Below are 21464 nucleotides of genomic sequence, written 5' to 3' on the forward strand. Positions count from 1 at the left end.
CATGGATGGGAAAATACGCATGGGAACCCGACTAATCTTTTCTATGGCCTTTGAAAATAGTCGTAAGGACAGCCCCAAGCTCTCGAACATGCGGGCCCTGGACACAAGAGAACGTCCGGTATCACGTCTCCCGCCGCGTGTCCACTGGGCCGCGGGGACTGGACTAACACACTCACCAATGTTTGTGTGTGCTACCCGCGAGGCCTGCCGGGTGGGCGTCCTCGTTACCTAAGGGGAGGGAGGAGGGAGGAGGCGAGGGAGTGTCCTTGTGAGGATTACGGTGTGCGGGTTCGCTCGTGGGTCTTCCTGACTCCCTGACTCCCAGCCGAGGCGGAGTCAAGGCCGCGGCGTCTCACCGCAACACCTTCACCGCCACCACCACCCTCGACAGCCAGCAACACAGCGTCACCACCACCACCATCACTACCAGCCTCGCATGCCACCAAAACACCTTCACCACCACCACCACTACCTTTACCACCACCATCACCGCCACCGCCGCCTTTCTAGACAGCCACTAAAAACATCACCACCACCACCACCGCTACTCTAGACCGCCACCAAAACACCTTCACCACCACCACCACCACCACTACTCTAGACCGCCACCAAAACACCTTCACCACCACCACCACCACCACCACTCTCGACAACAACCACCACACCGTCACCACCACCACTCGCTCCACCGGTTGTAATCACCTCACCTCCGCCTCCAGCATGACACTCTCCAGCTTCAACCGCCTCAATCTAAAGTGATCAACGTTAGCATTCCTCGGTTACTTCACCCCACCACATCTTTTCCTCCTCCCCTACCCATCATCACCACTGCTACCCATATCTTCCCTTCCCCCCTCCATTATTCCCACTGCCACCACTGTAAGAATTGTCCCTCCCCCACATCACCATCATCACCCTTGTCATCACTATCACTCCCATCATCGTCACCATCACCATCCATTATCTCCCTCCATCACCATCACTGCCACCACAATAATAGAAGTCACCATCACCGTTTCTCTTGTTCCTTCCCTTCTATCTTTACCATCCTTCCCTTTTATCACTCCCATCTCCATCTCCGTTAAATGATTCCCAGAGAACATGTAGTGTCGTAACCACCACTGAACATCCGCATCAGTATCTATGTCTTTGGTATCGTCACCACCGTACCAGCAGCATCACCACCCAGGTCACCCATCCAGCATCCTTGCCTCAGCTTCTGTCATATATTTTTCTACATTCTTATTTATCATCATGACGGGAGCACCAGATCAAGCAAGGTCTCCACCACTTAAGGACCCCCATCACGTCCACCAGTACAGCCATCACTATTGGAGACTCAGAAATAGGATCACCACCAGCTCCACTACCACCACTTCCACCACCTCCACCAGCACCAACACCACTGTCACCTCTTGCTTGCATCGTCCTCACCACCACCACTTGCAATCACAACACAGGTTCATCAATCATCACACCTGTCAACGTCCCTGCAAACACGTCAACAGATGGATAGTGTGGTTAAGAGCTCTCTTCGCTGTGGTCACAAGCACATCTAATTACGACACACACACACACACACACACACACACACACACACACACACACACACAGACACACAGAGACCTCAGCCATTACCACCGTTGATCATATGACATAAAACACACGTAACCTTGACAGTCCATCAGTGCCACCTCAATCTTTGCCACACGTCTCACCAAACTTGCGATCCCGTGACAAATCCACAACACACACAAAAAAAAATATAAAACCCGCATAATACCTGCAAAAATACGAAAGGGAACACGAAGAACCCAAGAATTTACCTGACGGCGACTGAGTGAAGGGAGGTGTGAGTGTGTCGATGCGTTATCCCTGTGTTGACTATTGCGAATCCTCCAAAGACGAGTCACGAGCGCATGGGCAGCACATGAGTTCACGATGGTCACGATGGAGGGTGTGGACACAGGTGGGGAGGGGGCCAGGAGCGTGGAGGTGGAGGTGTTGGTGGTGGTGGAGGTGGTGTGATGGCCCTCTCACCTTTCCCATCACGTGGTCTGGATGCTTACAGGGTCGCCGCCTCCACCAAGCGATGCAGTCCGTGTGTCCTGCCCTCCGCCATGACTACTTATTAACGTGTATTTATATTATCCGTGTGTGTGTGTGTGTGTGTGTGTGTGTGTGTGTGTGTGTGTGTGTGGAGGGTTTATTTGTTATCGTTGACTTCAGCAGATGACGCGTCGTGGCCGTGGCGTTGTTAGTTTCGCGGCGGTAGTTTCCCCGTTCTGCTCCTCCCTTCCCTCGGGCTCGACGCTGCCTTGTACAAACACTCCAGGCTTCAACAGGTTTCTTGTCAATCTCGTCCTTCTTCGCGTCGGCTCAGTAACACACAGCGACCCCACGACGAAACCCAGGCACACTCTGAACACAACTCTCGCTGTTTTCTAATCGACGTCGCAAACACTTGAAAATCTCGGCTCCACACGCGTTCTGTGCTGAGGGATTGCGCTTCAGTGTTGACGATTCTCGCGACTCACCCGCCACCACCGCCGCGCCGCCGCCAGGACACTGACCAACTACCCAACTAACCGCGACGAGGGGTGGTGCTGAGGCGGCAGTGGTGGTGGTGGTGGCCGCTCGGTAACTGGTGTCCTCGGGGGATGAACGAAAATATTTGAAAGGTCTATATTTTTTCGCTCTGTTTACGAGGCGTTCATGTATTTTGCACCATACCTCCGTCCGTGGCTGCCCCGTGTGGAGGCTTCAATGAGCGGGGACCGGCGTGTGGCGGCGTGCGGCAACCTGGTTTCCGCGAGATCATCTGTCCTCGTACATCATCTACAGGACAACTTCTCCCGTCCTACAGGAGGGCGAAGGGCTCCAACATAGCCTCCGCCATCCCGGGACACCGCCGAGCCTCGTGGCCTGAGTACACTGAATAGCAAGCAGCACGCGGCCTCCTCCTCCCTGCCCTCTCCTTACCTCTCCTGCTCCTTCCCCCTCTCCTTCCTTACCCCTCTCCTGCTTCCTCCCCTCCCTTCCCTCTCCTGCTCCTTCCCCCTCTCCTTCCCTTTCCTGTTGTGTCCCCTCTCCTTCTCTCTCCTTCCTTACCCCTCTCCTGCTTCCTCCCCTCCCTTCCCTCTCCTGCTCCTTCCCCCTCTCCTTCCCTTTCCTGTTCTGTTCCCTCTCCTTCCCTTTCCTGTTGTGTCCCCTCTCCTTCTCTCTCCTTCCTTATCCCTCTCCTGCTTCCTCCCCTCCCTTCCCTCTCCTGCTCCTTCCCCCTCTCCTTCCCTTTCCTGTTGTGTCCCCTCTCCTTCTCTCTCCTTCCTTATCCCTCTCCTGCTTCTTGTGTCTAACTAACGTAGAAAATCTGTCACTAACGTAGAAGTACAAAGCTTGACCCGTATACCAGCACACCTGTTTTGAAAAGGAGGAAAAGTTTAATCCCCCAGAGAATTTTAATCCCGGAGGGAAAACACGTGTGGGCCCTCATAGACGCCACACCTCAAACTCTCCCGCGTGACTCGACCGATTTAAAGCCGCCTCCCTCCAGGTGTTGACCTTAGTCCACGCGAATACAAAATTGATCTTAACTGTAAAGCTCACCGATATATCGTCTTGCAACAGTAAATAAAAAAAATAAAAAAATAAAAAAATAAAAAAAGAAGAAGTAATCATGCCGTCCAACTATTTCAATTGCTGTAATTGTTCAAAGAAATATGCTGCGATTCATTACCAAGCCAGCGACGCGATGTGTAGGTACTGTGTCTTAGACTTACGTATTCAGGCACTACAAACAACCAACGAGGATCTACAACGCTCCAATGCGTTACTCTGGGACATCGTGACGTCACACCCTCAACTCCCTTCTTCTTCTTCTTCTTCTTCTTCTTCTTCTTCTTCTTCTTCTTCACCTTCCACCACCAGCACCGCCATCACCCCCGCCCCCTCCCCCACCCATCCTACCATCACCACCACCTACTCTTCCTCCTCCCCTTCCTCTTCCTCACTCTTCTCTTCCGCCCCTTCCTCCTCCTCCAACTCTGCCCCCTCCTCCACATCATCAACATCCTCCTCCTCTACTCCCCCCCAGCCAACCCCTTCTTCCTCTTCCTCCTCCTCCGCCTCTGCCGCCTCCTCATACATTTCTTCTCCCCCCTCCTCCACATCCTCCTCCTCTACTCCTCCCCAGTCAACCCCTACCGCCCCTTCCTCCTCCTCCGCCTCTGCCCCCTCCTCCACATCCTCAACATCCTCCTCTACTCCTCCCCAGTCAACCCCTTCCTCCCCTTCCTCCTCCTCCGCCTCTGCCCCCTCCTCCACATCCTCAACATCCTCCTCCTCTACTCCCCAGCAGTCAACCCCTTCCGCCTCTTCCTCATCTTCCCTTGGCTCCCCCTTGTCCCTCTCCTCTACCAGCCCTCCTAACGCCTCCACGTCCAGTCGCCACCACACTCCTCACTACTCATCCATTAGACGCCACAAGACCATTCTTCCTGCTGTGGTCTGCGTAGATCAGACACAGTTTCGGGGCACAGACAAGCTGAAAACATCTGTTAGACTTGTAGGGGACTCGCTGGTTAGAGGTCAATTAACGGAATTCTGCGGCAGGAATACAGAGACGCGGAGGCGTTATTGTATTCCGGGAGCCAAACTGGACGACATTACTTCAGCTGTCGATGCTGTCACGGAACTCGCGAAGGAAGACACAGTTTATTTGATTCACGCGGGGACAAATGACGTTCAGTCTACTCAAACTCAGGCCCTACTATCAAAATACCGTCAGGTCATTCGGCGTTACAAGACCAAGTCCCCTCACGTCATTGTCTCTGGAATTCTACCCAGAATCAGCGCTTACGCCGGCTTCAACAGCAAAGCGAGCAACATCAATACTAGTCTGAAGGAAATTTGTGACGACGAAGGCGTGGCGTTTACAAACGCCTGGCAACACTTCCTTGAGCGCCCAGACTTGTTTTGGAACGATGGACTACATCTGAATGAGGTTGGATCGGCGCGTTTCGGGAGGCTTCTGGACGAGGCAGTGAAAAGCTTTTCGAAAAGCCTTTCAAAAAACGGCGGGCGAGGACGGGGCAAAGGCAGCCCTTGATCAACCAACCCGTAGCGTCAGTGCGACTCACAAGAAACTGTGTAACTAACCACGCCTCCGACAAGCGAACTGGTACAACTCGTCACGGCCACATTTCTATCATGTACACAAATGCACGTAGTTTAATACCCAAACAGGCCGAAAGTAGGGCGTATCTTGCAACAGAGAAACCAGATGTGGTAGCCATCACAGAGACTTGGGCCACCTCTACCCATCTAGAATCAGAAATGTAATTCCATGGGTATGAAAGCTTCCACAAAAGTCGAAAGCACAAGAAAGGAGGAGGAGTAGTTTGCTACGTAAAAAGTACACTCCCTGCCATAAAAATAGACAAACAGGACGCAGAGAAATACGATTCTGTCTATGTGGAAATAACCGCAAATAACAAGAAACTAACACTTGCAACCGTATACAGGCCTCCGAAACAACAGGCAGCCGATGACACTGCCCTCTACGAAGAGATTCACTCTCTAACACAAAGCAAGGAAGCAATTATAATTGGGGACTTTAATTGCCCTAACATTGACTGGGGACTGATGACTGGAGATCAAGAGGGTAACAGGCTTTAGAAATGGTGGAGGATTCGTTCCTCACTCAAGTTGTAACTCAACCAACAAGAAAACAATCTGCTGGATCTGGTATTAGTAAGCGACCCGACCTCATTCGCGACTGTACAGTTGGTGAGAAACTTAATGGGTGCGATCACCACTTAATCCGTTTTAATATCAACATATGTCACAAACTCGTAGATAATCCATCAGTGATACCAGATTACAAAAAAGGAAATTTCAACTTAGCCCGTGCACTGCTTCCCTACGACCTGGGACCAACTTGGCATCACCGACAATACAATCGACAACGCGTGGAACGTCTTCAAAGATAAGCTGTTGCAAGTAGAGAAGGCTACAGTGCCTACGAAATCCAGGCGAGTAAATGGGGCCGTAGATCCACCGTGGATGACCAGAGAAATAAAAGGGCAGTAAACCTAAAAAAGGAATTATAATTTGATGAAAGAGAATGCTACGGCCGAAGCCAGCACACAGTACCACAACAGCCTCAGAGCTTGTCGCAGCCTTATTCGGAGTAGCAAACGCAACTATGAAAAGCAAATAGCGCGCGAAATCAAAACTAACTCCAAGAAATTCTTCACGTACATAAGATCGAAAAGAAAGTAAAATCAATATTGGTCCCCTGACAGACGAGACTGGATCTGTAACTCAGGACAGTAAACAGATGGCCAGAATCCTCAACAGTAACTTCGCATCCGTATTCACAGTCGAGGACATCGAAACCATTCCCGAGCCCTGCCCCGCCGAGTGAGATCACGCCGCTGGAAATTGACTCAATATGCGACCAAGAAGTAAAAAGTACTTGGACAAACTCGACACGAACAAGTCAACGGGACCCGACAGTTTGTCCCGCGGTTACTAAAGAGCTTAAACAACAAATACTTCAACCACTCACTACCATATTCAACCGGTCAGTTCAACTAAACAAGGTCCCGGAAGACTGGAAGATGGCGAACGTAACACCGATTTTCAAAAAGGAGACAAAAGCGTTGCATTAAACTACAGGCCCATAAGTTTGACATCAGTGGCAGGAAAAATACTCGAAAAGATTATTAGAGATAAACTTGTTAAGTTTCTAGAAAACAATAATGTAATCTCCGACACCCAGCATGGCTTCAGAAACAAGCGCTCCTGCCTAACGAATTTATTAGACTTCTTCCAAGGTATATATAAGAACTGGGATGCCCACATCCCCAGTGATGTTATATACCTGGACTTTCAGAAAGCCTTCGACAAGGTACCGCACGAGCGACTCCTTAAGAAACTGCACTCGGCGGGCATCGGAGCCAATCTGATCGCGTGGATAAGAGATTGGCTCACCGACAGAAAACAACGAGTACTACTCAACGGACAGCCTTCCGATTGGCTACCAGTCACTAGTGGAGTGCCTCAAGGGTCAGTGCTGGGACCCATCCTCTTTATCATATATATCAATGACCTAGAATCAGGACTGAAATCCACAATATCGAAATTTGCAGATGACACCAAGGTGGGTGGAGATGCCCTCACAAAGACCGACTGCGAAATCATTCAGAAAGACCTCAATCACATTATCGAATGGTCGGAAAAATGGCAAATGTCTTTTAATGTTGACAAATGCAAAGTCATGCACATTGGGTCCCAAAATAGTAACCACACATACATCATGAATGGGAGACCTCTGCAAGCGATGCAGGAGGAAAAGGATCTTGGAGTCACTATCAGCAGTGACCTGAAACACGCGAATCACTGTAAAAAGCATACAACAAGGCCAACATTATGCTCAGGTTCATAGCGAGGAACTTGAGTGTAAAACACCAGACGTGATGCTATCCTTGTATAATTCCATGGTAAGACCGCACCTCGAGTATGCAGTGCAGTTCTGGTCTCCCAATTACAGAAAGGACATTGCTTTACTGGAAAGGATTCAACGACGCGCCACAAAGATGATTCCAACCTTCAGGGCTCAACCGTACGAGGAACGACTCAAGCGACTCAATCTCTTTACATTGGAGAAAAGACGCCTACGAGGGGACATGATTCAAGTCTTCAAGTATCTAAAAAAGTTCAATAACGTCGATTACTCCAAATTCTTTGAACTGCAAACCAACTCAAGAACTAGAAATAACGGTTTACCCATTCAGTCGAGTCGATGTAACACAGACATTGGAAGGAGTTTCTTTTCAAACCGAGTCATCCGCCACTGGAACAATCTTCCCTCAGAAGTAGTAAATGCGAATACCATCAACTCCTTCAAATATAGAATCGACCGTCATTTCGCTGCGTCAGGAGTAAACTGAATAACGAGGGGCTTCCATCTGCTCCTCAATATCGAGGTGCTTTCATCTGCTCACCAAGCCCCAAGTGGCGGTCGAGCAGATTAAATCACCCAAGCGGGCGACCTCGTAATGAGCCAATAGGCTTTCTGTTGCCTGCATTTCCATGTTTCCATGTTTCCCCTCCCTTCCCTCTCCTGCTCCTTCCCCCTCTCCTTCCCTTTCCTGTTCTGTTCCCTCTCCTTCTCCCTCCTTCTCTACCCCTCTCCTGCTTCCTCCCCTCCCTTCCCTCTCTTGCTCCTTCCCCCTCTCCTTCCCTTTCCTGTTCTGTTCCCTTTCCTTCTCTCTCCTTCTCTACCCCTCTCCTGCTTCCTCCCCTCCCTTCCCTCTCTTGCTCCTTCCCCCTCTCCTTCCCTTTCCTGTTCTGTTCCCTCTCCTTCTCTCTCCTTCTCTACCCCTCTCCTGCCACCTTCCCTTCATTCTCCTCGTCCTCTCTAACCGCCCTCCACCCTCTCCCTCCCGTCGCCTAAGGCTCATTCTATCCCCCACCCTCCCGACCTCTCCCTCCCTCAAGTTGGCAATGGTGCAGGAAGGTAGCCAACAGGTGGGGCTTGGGCACCTGTCCCTTCTTCCTCCCTCTCATTCCTCCCTCTCTTCATGCCCCCTTCCTCTCTTCCTGTCCTTCCCTTCATTCTTTCTCTCCCATGCCTCCCGCCCCACGCCCACGCGCGCCTCACTCCTTGGCGTGCTTACTATGGCAGCAGTAGGTGGGAGGCGTAGCAGGAAAATTAGGAAGAATAGAAAGATGGGAGATGAGATTGAAGAGGATCAATTCGAAGTGAAGGAAGGGGAGATTGTTGAAGAAGAGGCCAATCAGACGATGCCATGACTATTGCTCCGCTCCGCCCCGCCTCCTCCCTGATATGTTGTTGTTGTTGTTTGCTGTGCCGCCAGAGTCTTGGGGACTGTTAGAGAGAGAGAGAGAGAGAGAGAGAGAGAGAGAGAGAGAGAGAGAGAGAGAGAGAGAGAGAGAGAGAGAGAGAGAGAGAGAAGTGGTCGGTACACCTTGAGAGTCTCGCCATACTCGTGGAGTGACAACCTTCACTGGACCCCGCCGAGCAGGTCAGGCAAATACACACATTAATTCGGCGGGTCCTGGGCTGGGCGAGGGTGTGGCAGACGAGGCGGGCAGCGCGAGGCGTGGGGAAAGTGCCTGGGAGATCCCCTGGGCGTGGGCGTGGGCGTGGGTGCCATGACCCCACGCGAACTTTCTCCTCGTCCCGCCTACCGGCGGCGCTGTTTGCGGAGGGGGGAGGGAGGCGTTGGATGGGGGGAAAAGACACGATAGGAGGAGGAGGTGGAGGGTGTCTGATGGGGGAGGTGAGGCACGAGCGGGGAGGAGGTGTTGGGTGTGAAGTGGCGGTGGTGGTGGAGGTGGAGGTGGTGGAGGAGGTGGTGGAGGTTGGGGGGTCACAGGAATTTAAGGTGTTACGGGAGGGATGGAGGGCGGGGCCGAGACTGGACTCTCCTGTTTGTCAGTCGCGATCTGTTTTTTCTTCTGCTTGCCAAGAAGGTTAAGACGCAGGAGTAACGGGGGGAGGTGGGGGGGAGGAAGGGGGGTGACAGGCTGGGAGGAGAGCTGTTGAACGCGGGGCGGGCCGGCTTGTGCTCTATTAAACACACACACACACACACACACACACACACACACACACACACGCGCACTATCCATCCAAATATCGTTTCGAAAAAAAGAAAAACGATACTCTTTGATAAACAAGATTCCATTTAATTAAGATTGCAATGACAGCTTATGACAAAAAAGCCATAACATGTGCTTACGAAATCATTGGAATGTTACCTGTGGATCAAGGAAAAGGGGGAGGAGGAGTAGGAGTAGGAGTAGGAGGAGGAGGAGGAGGAGGAAGAGGAGAAAGGAGACCGGCAACGTGGAAGCAAAGTGTGGAGGGTGAGGTGTGCATGCAGGCAGGGGTGAGGGTGGGAGGGTCTGCATGGGTGTTTAACAGAGTGGATGCAAGCAATGTCGCAGAAGGTGGAAGTGTAAGGAACAACAACACGCGAGCAGAGAGATGTGGATGTGGAAGATGTGTAGGCGAGGAGGGAGGTGATGAGGGGGTGTGAGGTAGAAAAAAATAATATGTATATGTGTTTGGCAGAGGTGGAGAGGGGTGGAGGGGAGATAAGAGAAGCAACATGGCAGCAAGAGTCGTGGAGTGAGGGGCGTGTAGGCGGGTGGGTGGGGTGGGGGGGGGACTGTATGCGCGCTTGATAGGTGGTGGAGGATGGCATGCAGTGTGGAGAAGGGTGGAGGGAGGAAAAGGAGAAGCAGCATCATGAGACTAAAGTGCTGTGGAGTTTGACGTGTGGAGGTTAGCGTGTGAATCGTAGGGTGCAGTGAAGGTGGAAGCGTGGGCATCTGTATGAGGTAGTGGTGGAGGGAGGGTGGAGTACAGCGTGTATATAAGGTGGAGGGAGGAGGCAGGGTGACTGGGTGGGGTTGAGAGAGCAATTCTTGGGCGAGTGATATACTTGGCATGTCAGACTAAGTGGAGCATGTCGGTGTGGTGTGGTTGAGGGTGTGGAGGTGGTGATGCGAATGTGGGTGTTGGATGTGGATGTAAGGATGAGGATAGGGGTGACAGTGTGGATGGTGGGTGTCGGTGGAGGAGGAAGAAGAAAGGGGGATGATGGGTGGGGGGTAGAGAAAGGGAGGAAGTGGAGAATGTGTGATGAGAAGTGGAATGAATGGGGTAAGACTAGGGATGTTGAGGGTGATGTAGGTGGAGGAGGAGGAAGATGGAGAGGGGGAAAAGGGGGGGGGGATAGCAAGGAAGGGGAAGTGGAGAATGTATGATGAGAAGTGGAATGAATGGGGTAAGTCTGGGAATATTGAGGGTGGTGGAGGTGGAGGTGGAGGAAGATGAAGAAGGGGGCATGATGGGTGAGGAAAAGAAAGGAAGGGAGCCGAAGATGTGGGATGGGGAGGAGTGAAAATGGATGGGGCAAGTCAGGGGATGTTGAGGGTGCAGAAAGGGAAGATGTGCAAGGAGGAGGAGGAGGAGGAGGAGGAGGAGGAGGGGAAGGAGAGGTCAATAGGGCAGAGGCAGGGAGAGTAGGAAGGGAGTGGACGCGACCTTGCATATATATGAAGGCGACTCAGCTTTCCATGCACGGCTGTGATCACCTGCGTCGCCATGAGGAGGAGGAGGAGGAGGAGGAGGAGGAGGAGGAGGAGGAGGAGAGGATATGATGGAAGAAAAGCGATGAAAAGATGATGGGCCTGATAATTATTGAAGATGAAGAAGGAGGCAAAGGAGAAAAGAAAAGAAAAAAAAGAAAATGAAGTAACACAAGAACACAATAATCAATGACAACAACAAGCCACAAATGATAAAAAAGACAACAAAACAAATGCCCAGCTCGAAAAACATCCTGGTGAGAGGGAGGGAGAGAGGAAAAAACAATAACAAAACAAAACAAATGAAGGAGAGCCTGACAGATGAAAAAAAAACCCTCAAACACTAATGGGCATAACCGTTCAGCCGTCCATTATATTAACATTCGACTGGCATAATACCCACTCAAGGGAAGGTCGTACGTCGTGTGTGATTAAGGGCAAAAAAATATACGGTCGAAAAAAGTGTAAACAAGACAGACGAAGGCGGCAACGGTGCACCTCCCAGCATATGCCAACACTCCAAAGGTCAAGGACTGGACGCGGAGGAGGTGGACTGGCGGCTGCTGGGAGGAGGCATAGGAGGGACACACTGCACTTATGAGCCGTGTGTGAAGGCGACTGCTGGGAGGAGGAGACGGGAAGAAACGCAGACTTATGATTCGTGAAGAAGGAAAGTCGTCGTGAAGTTTACACTGAGAACGGAACAGAACCATACAATTAAAAAGTGTAAGAAACGAAGAGACACAATGTACTTAAAAGCTGCAAGGAGGAAGATACGGGAAGATACGCTGACTTATGATTCGTGAAGGTAGAACACTCAACGTGATCTTCACAGTGAGCCTAAACAGAAACATAAGAAAGGGTAAAAAACAAGGAGAAACACTGTACTTAAGGTCCCTGTGTGGGGGGAAGAGGAGGGAAGCAAGGTAGACTTATGATTTGTAAAGGAAGAAAACTCAACGTGATCCTTACAGTGAGCTTAAACAGAAACATAAGAAAGGGTAAAAAACAAGGAGAAACACTGTACTTAAGGTCCCTGTGTGGGGGGAAGAGGAGGGAAGAGAGGCAGACTTATGATTTGTAAAGGAAGAAAACTCAACGTGATCCTTACAGTGAGCTTAAACAGAAACATAAGAAAGGGTAAAAAACAAGGAGAAATACTGTACTTAAGGTCCCTGTGTGGGGGGAAGAGGAGGGAAGCGAGGCAGACTTGTGATTTGTAAAGGAAGGAAAGTCAACGTGAAGCTTCTGATGAAAACGAAACATAAACATTACAAACCGATTGATCTCCTTCTCAGCCTTTGGAATTAGTTGATGTGAGAGGCGGAAGCGTCTTAGAATATGTCCCGCAGAATTATGAAGGAGAGCCAACGTGAAGTGATAACGAAGGAAGCAGACTATTAAAAAGTGTGAGAAAAGATGATAAAAATGATAACTGAAAAAATAAAAATCTACGTCGCACATGAAGCTTATCCTTGACAATACAATACGAAAAAAGAAAACGAAAAACACTGGAAAAAAAAATGATTACGGAAGGAAGGCGATACTGAACTAAAGCAAACTAAAGCAATAAAAAAATAAAAAAAAATCTGCGTCACACATGAAACTTATCCTTGACAATACAATACAGAAAAAAAAAGAAAACGAAAAACACTGGAAAAAAAAATGATTACGGAAGAAAGGCGATACTGAACTAAAGCAAACTAAAGCAACTAAAAAAATCTGCGTCACACATGAAGCTTATCCTTGACAATACAATACAGAAAAAAAGAAAACGAAAAACACTGGAAAAAAAATGATTACGGAAGGAAGGCGATACTGAGTAGGAAGGGAACGAGATCAACGAGATTATGAAAATGGACTGTGAGTGGAGAAGGATATAACTCAGGTGGAAGGAACAATCAGGAAGAGGAAGAGCAGAGAAGAGACGGGTGGATAGTTAAATGGATGAGTGACGGGAGGTTCTTAGAGCCGCTCAAATGTCGACCACCAAACAGGAATCCAAGGAGAAGGAAGAGCGAGGGGGTGGATGAGGCGGAGGAGAAGACGGAGGAGGAGGAGGAGGAGGAGGAGGAGGAGGAGGAGGAGGAGGAGGAGGACTAGGAGAAGGAGGAGGAGGAGAGGTCAAGGAGACTGTGTATGTGCGTGTGTGCATGTGTGTGTGTGTGTGTGTGTGTGATAGGTAGAGAGATACACATACACACACACACACACACACACACACACACACACACAACAGAGAAGGGAAATCCCCGCACGTAAATCTCTACACCTGGGGCCGCGGCCTTGCCAAGCCACGCAGGTACACGCCTTCGAGCGGCTTACCTGCCCACACCTGCGCCTCTCCCGGCCGGTGAGAGGCAGATAGACAGACACGCGTTGGAGGAGGAGGAGGAGGAACACAAAGAAACACAAAGGAAGAACAAACAACAGCAGACCTGCTGGTCCTTACTAGGCTGTTTGTGACAAGCTACACTAACTATCTAATCAAAGGTGGAAGATGAAGGACAGCAAAGGCGAAGGCTCCTCACCACCCCCCATCCCTCCAGCCAAAGCTGGCAGGAAAGGAAAAAGAACCATGCAGCATGGAAAAACTGCATGGAATTTATGTAGGAAAGAGGAAAGAACTACCATTACTGCTACCACTAACCGGGCGATAAAAGCGGACAAGGACACCAGTATTCGAAAGAACTTAACGTTATTACGACAATGAGTAATATCTTAGTTGCTGGTTGGATTCAAAATACTTGTCTAATCTATTCTTGAAGGCCGTAACTGTTGTACTATCAACGGCATCACAGGGTAGAGAGTTCCAAACATTAACAACTCGATTGAAGAAGAAGTGTTTAGCTTCGTGCGACGAGAATCTTTTACCACTTATCTTCAAATTGTGATTTCTTCTTGTTCTATTTGATCGATCAATTGTAAGGAGGAGGAGGAGGAGGAGGAGGAGAAGGAGGAGGAAGATAAGTAAAAACAGGATGAGGAGGAAGAGGAGGAGGCGAAGAAGAAGCAGGAGGAGCAGGAGAAGCAGGAATATAAGTAGGAGGAGGAGAACATAGGAACATAAGAACATAAGAACGTAGGAGTCTGCAAGAGGCCGGTAGGCCTGTACAAGGCAGCTCCTTTGAACCTAAGCTCCCGTGAATCCAGCCCCACCTAATATCATTGTCCATGAATTTATCTAATCTATTTTTGAATGCGACAATTGTTTTGGCACTCTATTAGTAAACCAATTTTTGCCTATGTCCTTTTTGAATCTGAATTTATCCAGTTTATGCCCTTCATCCATTTATAAACCTCGGTCATGTCTCCACGCACCCTTCGCCTTTCTAGAGATTGCAAGGAGGAGGAGGAGAAGGAGGAGAAGGAGTAGGAGGAGGAGTAGGAGGAGGAGGAGCGGGAACAGAAGAGGAAGAGGAGGAGAAGGAGGAAGGAAGGAGGAGGGAAAAGAGGAATAGGCGAGCTAAAGATAGGAAGTGAAGAACGTAGTAACTGAGGAGGAAGAGGAAACGGGAGAATATCAGAAAAAGGAGGAGGAGGAGGAGGAGGAGGAGGAGGAGGGGAGCTAGAAGAAGAAAATGAAGGAACAAAATGAGGCAAGTAAGAGCGTAGATATTCATAAATTTGGCAAAAATAATGTGTTGAAAAAACTTCGTAGCCAGGGAATACATCCTCTCAGTGTGTGTGTGTGTGTGTGTGTGTGTGTGTGTGTGTGTGTGTGTGTGTGTGTGTGTGTGTGTGTGTGTGTGTGTGTGTGTGTGTGTGTGTGTGTGTGTGTGTTTTGGCAGGTGGAATAACTCGCAGAATCCAACACTGATATTAAAAAAAAAAAAAATGGTGTGGTTTCGGCAATGTTTTTTTTCACGCCTCACCGGTCGAGTTTGTTTTTAGGAAAGTCGAGTAAATAAACGTTCCTTTTTTTCCCTCTTTCCCTTCCTCTTCGTGTTTTTCTCTTCTCTCTAATATATTTTCCTTCAGACTTTCCTCTTTCCCCTTCGCGTCTCCTCCTCATTTTCGTGCTTCCTCTTCCTAATCTTAATCTTCCATCTTTTCTTCCGCTCTTCATTGCCTCTTCCTTATTTTCTTGTTAACTCCTCTTTTCCCCTCTTTTATTTTTCATCTCTCTCTCTCTCTCTCTCTCTCTCTCTCTCTCTCTCTCTCTCTCTCTCTCTCTCTCTCTCTCTCTCTCTCTCTCTCTCTCTCTCTCTCTCTCTCTCTCTCTCTTGTTTATTTTCTCTCATCAATGCATTTTCACGCTCTTCCTAAAAAGTTCTTCCGTCTCCTCTTCTCTTAATCTTTATTTTCATTTTTGGTCGTCCATATTTTTCTCCCACTTTTTGTATTTGTTTCTCATTTAATTTCCCTTAACTTTTCTTCGTTTTCACTTTATAAATAGCTTCCTCCTCTTTCTTTCTTCAAAATATTTCCCTCTTCTCTTCAAACTCCAACACGTTCATTCTATACCAAAATATTATTTCTGCCACCCTCAAACATTTTTTATTATTCAATGATGACATTCTCTGGCAGACCATAAAGTAATATTTTTTTTTACATCCCCGCCTGTAGCGCCGGTAGGTTTTCTTCAGGGGCCAGGTGGTCGGCCCAAGCCCGTCATGGCGCAGGCAATTTTTATAGTGGCGCCAGTTATGAACAGTGGTACTTAAGATATACTGCTGACCTTAAGTTAGCCGTCGTGAGTGTTAAAACTTTACTTCGAAATAGGTGATGCCTATTCCTGGTGATGGTTTAGTCACCCTCACTGGTCACACCTCAAAGAACCGCAGTTCATCAATAGAACCAGTAACGCCTGGTGACATCTGACATGGTTGATCATTGATTGCTTTACTCTTTACGACGCTCTCTTATTGATAACTTCATTAGGGGATAAAAATGCTTATTTTGTATACGTGCCGAGGCATGTAGGTTTCCCTTGTCCCTGTCCTGTTTTTTTCCCTTTAATGTTTGAGCCTGCGCTATTGACCACGAGTTCACCGTCTCTCCGGATTCACCGCCATGGACAATGTTCACTGACTGAATACTGTAACCATAGTGTTTCCAGGCTTCAGTCGCTGGTCGGGCAGCCTGTTAGCATTGTCTTGCTGTTGTTCTTTGAATATCGCTTACACCTGGGTGAGGTTTCAAAGCTTGTTACAAACAGACGTTGCGATCACAACGTGTGGCCACGCCCTTGCACTCCAACACGTTAATGGAAATCACTTAAAATTCATTGAGTATAACATATATTTGCGATATTTTGTCTCAGTTTCCGAAAAGAAAAATAAAGGAAAGAGAAACAACCAGATATAAATTTACCGAATATTTTTTCCACGTCCGTATTTTTTTCCTTTTTGTTATTCTCCCTCCTCTTTCCAGATGTAGCACCGAATATGTTTGTTTTCGCAGAAGTTATGGGCTCGGTCTCACGTTTTTATATATTTATTCACTCATTTTCATTCGAGTTTTTCTGCAGTGCGTGTTTTTACTGCCAGACGCTGTCCGTTCCTCAGCGTCGAACGAAGCCACGCAAGATTGGTGGGCGTGGCTGTGCATGCGGGTGTGTGGGTGGCGGTGAGGAGGGTGTGTGGGTGGCGGTGAGGAGGGTGTGTGTGGCAGGATGGGTGGTTGTGTGGGCGTGTGATTGGCGGTTACGAGGGTGAGTATGTAGTGTGTGTTGCTGGGCTGCTCAGGGCGGGCAGGCGTTGTGACAGGGAGTTGTTTTAGTGTAAGCTGGAGGCTGTGACCCACTCCACTCACGCCACGAAAGGCCGCGATAGACTCCATAAAACTCTGCCTTCGTAAGGGTACACGTTCCCGAGTCATGGCGTGTGTGTGTGTGTGTGTGTGTGTGTGTGTGTGTGTGTGTGTGTTATGCATAGAGGCAAGTTGAGTGCTTTTCTAAGTAAAACACTTGCTTGGAATCAAGTGTTGCAGTATTTTGTGTCTCGGAACACGTCGAGATTGAATGCAGGACACGCCGGCTTCAGGGAATTGAGTTGGGCGTGAATGTTTTGCAAATAAAGCGCTTGGAGCCTGGAGGTTTTGTGCCCAACATTCTTATGCATAAATTTAAAGCATAAAATCATCGGTGCGCAGTGATGTATATTTTTTAAGAGATAAGAAAATACGACTCCTTAGTAATTATGTCATTTATTAAACGTTTAAAGTAACCTTGGAAAATACAACCCTTCATGCTTTACCTTACTCATATCACTACGTAACAGATCCGAAAACGATAACCCGGGGAAACGGTTCTCTGTGACTGTCCGTGTTTCCGTTACTTGGCGCGTGTTACCGTCACTCGGCGCTGCTGCTGTTCCCTGTTACCTGAATGTGTGTGTCCGCAGAGATAAATCAGTGGACATTAATTTTACGGGATCACAATAAAGATGATAAGGTATTCATAACGCTAAGTGTCTCCGCCATTGCTAGTAATCCTCTCATTAAGATAAAACACTCCGGTAATCTCTCGGGCGATCCCTTCATCCAGCGGCGTTGCGGGTAATGACTGCACCGAGCCCTCCATTGCGCTGCGAAGGACTCTGATTCACGCTGCCCTTCCCCTAAAGTGTCTCATTATACTCATTGCCGACGGGGGACGAAACTCATGTGACTTCTGCACACATCACTTCTCTACTTATAAACAACAGTAACATCAGCAACAACAACAACAATGGCAATAATGATAATGATAATAATAAAATAATAATAATGAAGATATGCAAAACAAATACTGCTATCAACATGTACAATCAAACAAGACTATTACGCCGTTCTCTGCGACGTATAGGAGTGTGTGTGTGTGTGTGTGTGTGTGTGTGTGTGTGTGTGTGTGTGTGTGTGTGTGTAATTCACCACGGCCTGACAACGTGTTGGACTCGTAATCGCCAGCAGGTACCCTCCCGACATGATCATGTGCTCTTTATCGTCGATCTATGGGTACTGCCAGGACCTCACACACCACACCCCCCATCCCCCTTGCTCAAGGGGGGACAGTAACCACTCCTAGTCAACGGAAAGAATCCGGCCTGAGCGGGCTCGAACCGCCGCCCTGTCAGACCGTTAAGCCTGGCAGCGCAACACTAAACCAGTTGCACCACGGAGTGGTGTGTGTGTGTGTGTGTGTGTGTGTGTGTGTGTTTTACCGTCTGCATTATAAACATTGCGTCTGAACAAGTAAATTTTCTTTCTTTCTGTTAATCTCTTACCGTTCTGTGTGAGTGTGCGTGCGTGCCTGCGTGTGTGGATCAGGTGGCCGTAGAGCACACCTGCTGGCCTCCCGGCGGACGTTACCTGCAGAAAGAAAAGATAAAAATAAGTTGTTTTCTTCGCTAATGGCTCACAAACAAAAACTTTCTCGGCTTACGTGATACCCAACAACCAAAGCAAAATATATGAGATGAACGCACTTGAATGCTACTTACGTTTCTCTGTCTCTCTCTCTCTCTCTCTCTCTCTCTCTCTCTCTCTCTCTCTCTCTCTCTCTCTCTCTCTCTCTCTCTCTCTCTCTCTCTCTCTCTCTCTCCTTGTTTTTCTCCATATCTTTACCATAATAACATTTTTTGCCTTTTATCCCCTCACCCTATTTATTAGCCTGGACATTCCCCTCACTTTTCCTCCCCTCCCCTCGCTCTCCATCCATTGCTTACGTATATTCATGATTTTTTTTTGAGAGAGAGAGAGAGAGAGAGATCTGATTGTTATGCCAGATTATTTTATTCTTTCTGTAATCCACCCTTTTGGCACTGATATGGCATGACTAACTCTCTCTCTCTCTCTCTCTCTCTCTCTCTCTCTCTCTCTCTCTCTCTCTCTCTCTCTCTCTCTCTCTCTCACACACACACACACACACACACACACACTCACACACACACACACACACACACACACACACACACACACACATACACACACGCTTTTTTATATATGTTTTTCTATCTATGCGTCAATTACTGCAAAATATACGAGCATCAACCTTCATCAATTACAAGAGCTTAGTACTCCGCTGCCTGACTCTTGACATTTACTAGATTCTGCCTCCTTTTTTATATTTTTTTTTCTCCTATTTGCTTTTTATCCCTTTCCCTCGTACCTTCAGTCTCCACGTTATTTCTGAATTATTATGTTTTTTTTTTTATGTATAACGTTCTTTTTGCGGGGCATGATTATCCTTTTTTTTTCTTTAGTTATCGTCTTTTTTATGTTTCTTCTCCTATTACCTTCTTTTTCTCCATTTCTTAGTATCTTCAGTTTCCTTCTTTCGTCTGGTTTATGATGTTTTATGTGTATTCGCTTCTTTGGGGGTTATTATATTTTTTCCTTAGTTACTATATTTTTTTTTCTTATTTTGTTTCTTCTCCTATTTCCTTTTTTTTCCCGTTCATTAGTATCTTCAATTTCCTTCTTGCCTCTGATTTATTTTACTTTTTTGTGTATTTCCTTCTTTGGGGGTTATTATTTTTTTTTCCTTAGTTACTATCTCCCTTTTTTTCTTATGCTTCTTCTCCTATTTCCTTTTTTTCCCCTTCCTTGGTATCTTCACATTCCTTCTTGCCTCTGATTATACTTTTTTGTGTATTTCCTTCTTTGGGGGTTATTATATTTTTTCCTTAGTTACTATTTTTTTTTTATTATGTTTCTTCTCCTACTTCCTTTTTTTCCCCTTCCTTGGTATCTTCAATTTCCTTTTTGCCTCTGATATATTATTTTTTTTGTGTGTATTCGCTTCTTTGGGGGTTATTATCTTTTTTCTTTGGTTACTATCTTTTTTTCTGATGTTTCTTCTCCTATTTCCTTTTTTTCTCCATTCTTTAGTATCTTCACATTCCTTCTTGCCTCTGGTTTATTATATTTCTTTTTTTGTGTATTCGCTTCCTTTTGGGTTGGCATGACTATCTATATACTATTTATCGCCTTAGTTACTATCTCCTTTTTTTTTCTTATGTTTCTTCTCCTATTTCCTTTTTTTCTCCATTCTTTAGTATCTTCAAATTCCTTCTTGCCTCTGATTTATTTTATTTTTTTGTTTATTCGCTTCCTTTTGGGTTGGCATGACTATCTATTAACTATTTTATTCCTTAGCTACCATCTCCTTTTTTTTTCTTATGTTTCTTCTCTTATTTCATTGTTTTCCTCTTCCTTAGTATCTTCAAATTCCTTCTTGCCTCTGATATATTTTATTTTTTTGTTTATTCGCTTCCTTTTGGGTTGGCATGACTATCTATTAACTATTTTATTCCTTAGCTACCATCTCCTTTTTTTTCTTATGTTTCTTCTCTTATTTCATTGTTTTCCTCTTCCTTAGTATCTTCAAATTCCTTCTTGCCTCTGATTTATTTTATTTTGTTGTTTATTCGCTTCCTTTTGGGTTGACATGACTATCTATTAACTATTTTTTTCCTTAGCTACCATCTCCTTTTTTTTTCTTATGTTTCTTCTCTTATTTCATTGTTTTCCTCTTCCTTAGTATCTTCAAATTCCTTCTTGCCTCTGATTTATTTTATTTTTTTGTTTATTCGCTTCCTTTTGGGTTGGCATGACTATCTATTAACTATTTTATTCCTTAGCTACCATCTCCATTTTTTTTTCTTATGTTTCTTCTCTTATTTAATTTTTTTCCCCTTCCTTCTTGCCTCGGATTTTTTTTGTTTATTCGCTTCCTTTTGGGTTGACATGACTATCTATATACTATTTTATCATTAGTTCCTATCTCCTTTTTTTCCCTTATACAGTATGTCTTTCCTTATTTGCTTTTCTCCCTTTCCTCGTACCTTTAGTCTCCTCCTTACGTCTGATTTATTATATAGGTTTTTTGTATTCTCCTCTTTTTATAGTGATACGGCATGGCTAAGTAATTACTATACCTCCTTTGTTTTTAGTTACCATCTTTTTTTTTCATCTATCTTCCCCTCGTTGCTTTTTTACGCCTTCTCTAACATACCTTCAATCTTTTCTTTGGTTTTTATTTATTCTGTTTTTTATCAGTGTTTTCTCTTTTTTGGAGTTGGCTGTTTATTTACTACCTCCTTTTTTTGTTAATATCTCCTTTTTTTTCCCTCATATGTCTTCCCCTATTTGTTTTTTCTCCTTCTTTATTTCTTTCAATCTTCTCTTTGGTTCTGATTTATTATAGATTTTTGTGTATTCCCTTCTTTTTATATTGGTGTGGCATGACTATAAAAAGGGAGGGTGGTAAATATAGGGCAAGGCGGAAGGAAGGAGGGAGGAAAGGGAGCTAGATTAGAAAGAGGTGGAGAAGGGGACGAGTTAGAGCAGGCGGGGAGAGTGGATGGGTGGAGTGCAGAAGGGTTGTGTTATGTGTGTGGAGGGGAAAG

General features: G+C 46.8%; 1 protein-coding gene across 1 annotated transcript in view; it reads right to left on the minus strand.

The window, feature by feature from the left end:
- Window positions 1-3021, minus strand: part of LOC127007405 (FMRFamide receptor-like) — a 68810-nt gene extending 65789 nt beyond the window's left edge. Inside the window, exon 1 of the mRNA XM_050878336.1 lies at window positions 1827-3021. The gene's annotated coding sequence lies outside the window, so the exon portion shown is untranslated. The remainder of the gene's footprint in view (window positions 1-1826) is intronic.
- Window positions 3022-21464: the final 18443 nt, after the last annotated feature.

This window comes from Eriocheir sinensis, chromosome 35 (genome assembly GCF_024679095.1).
Source record: "Eriocheir sinensis breed Jianghai 21 chromosome 35, ASM2467909v1, whole genome shotgun sequence".
Taxonomy (NCBI): Eukaryota; Metazoa; Arthropoda; class Malacostraca; order Decapoda; family Varunidae; genus Eriocheir; species Eriocheir sinensis.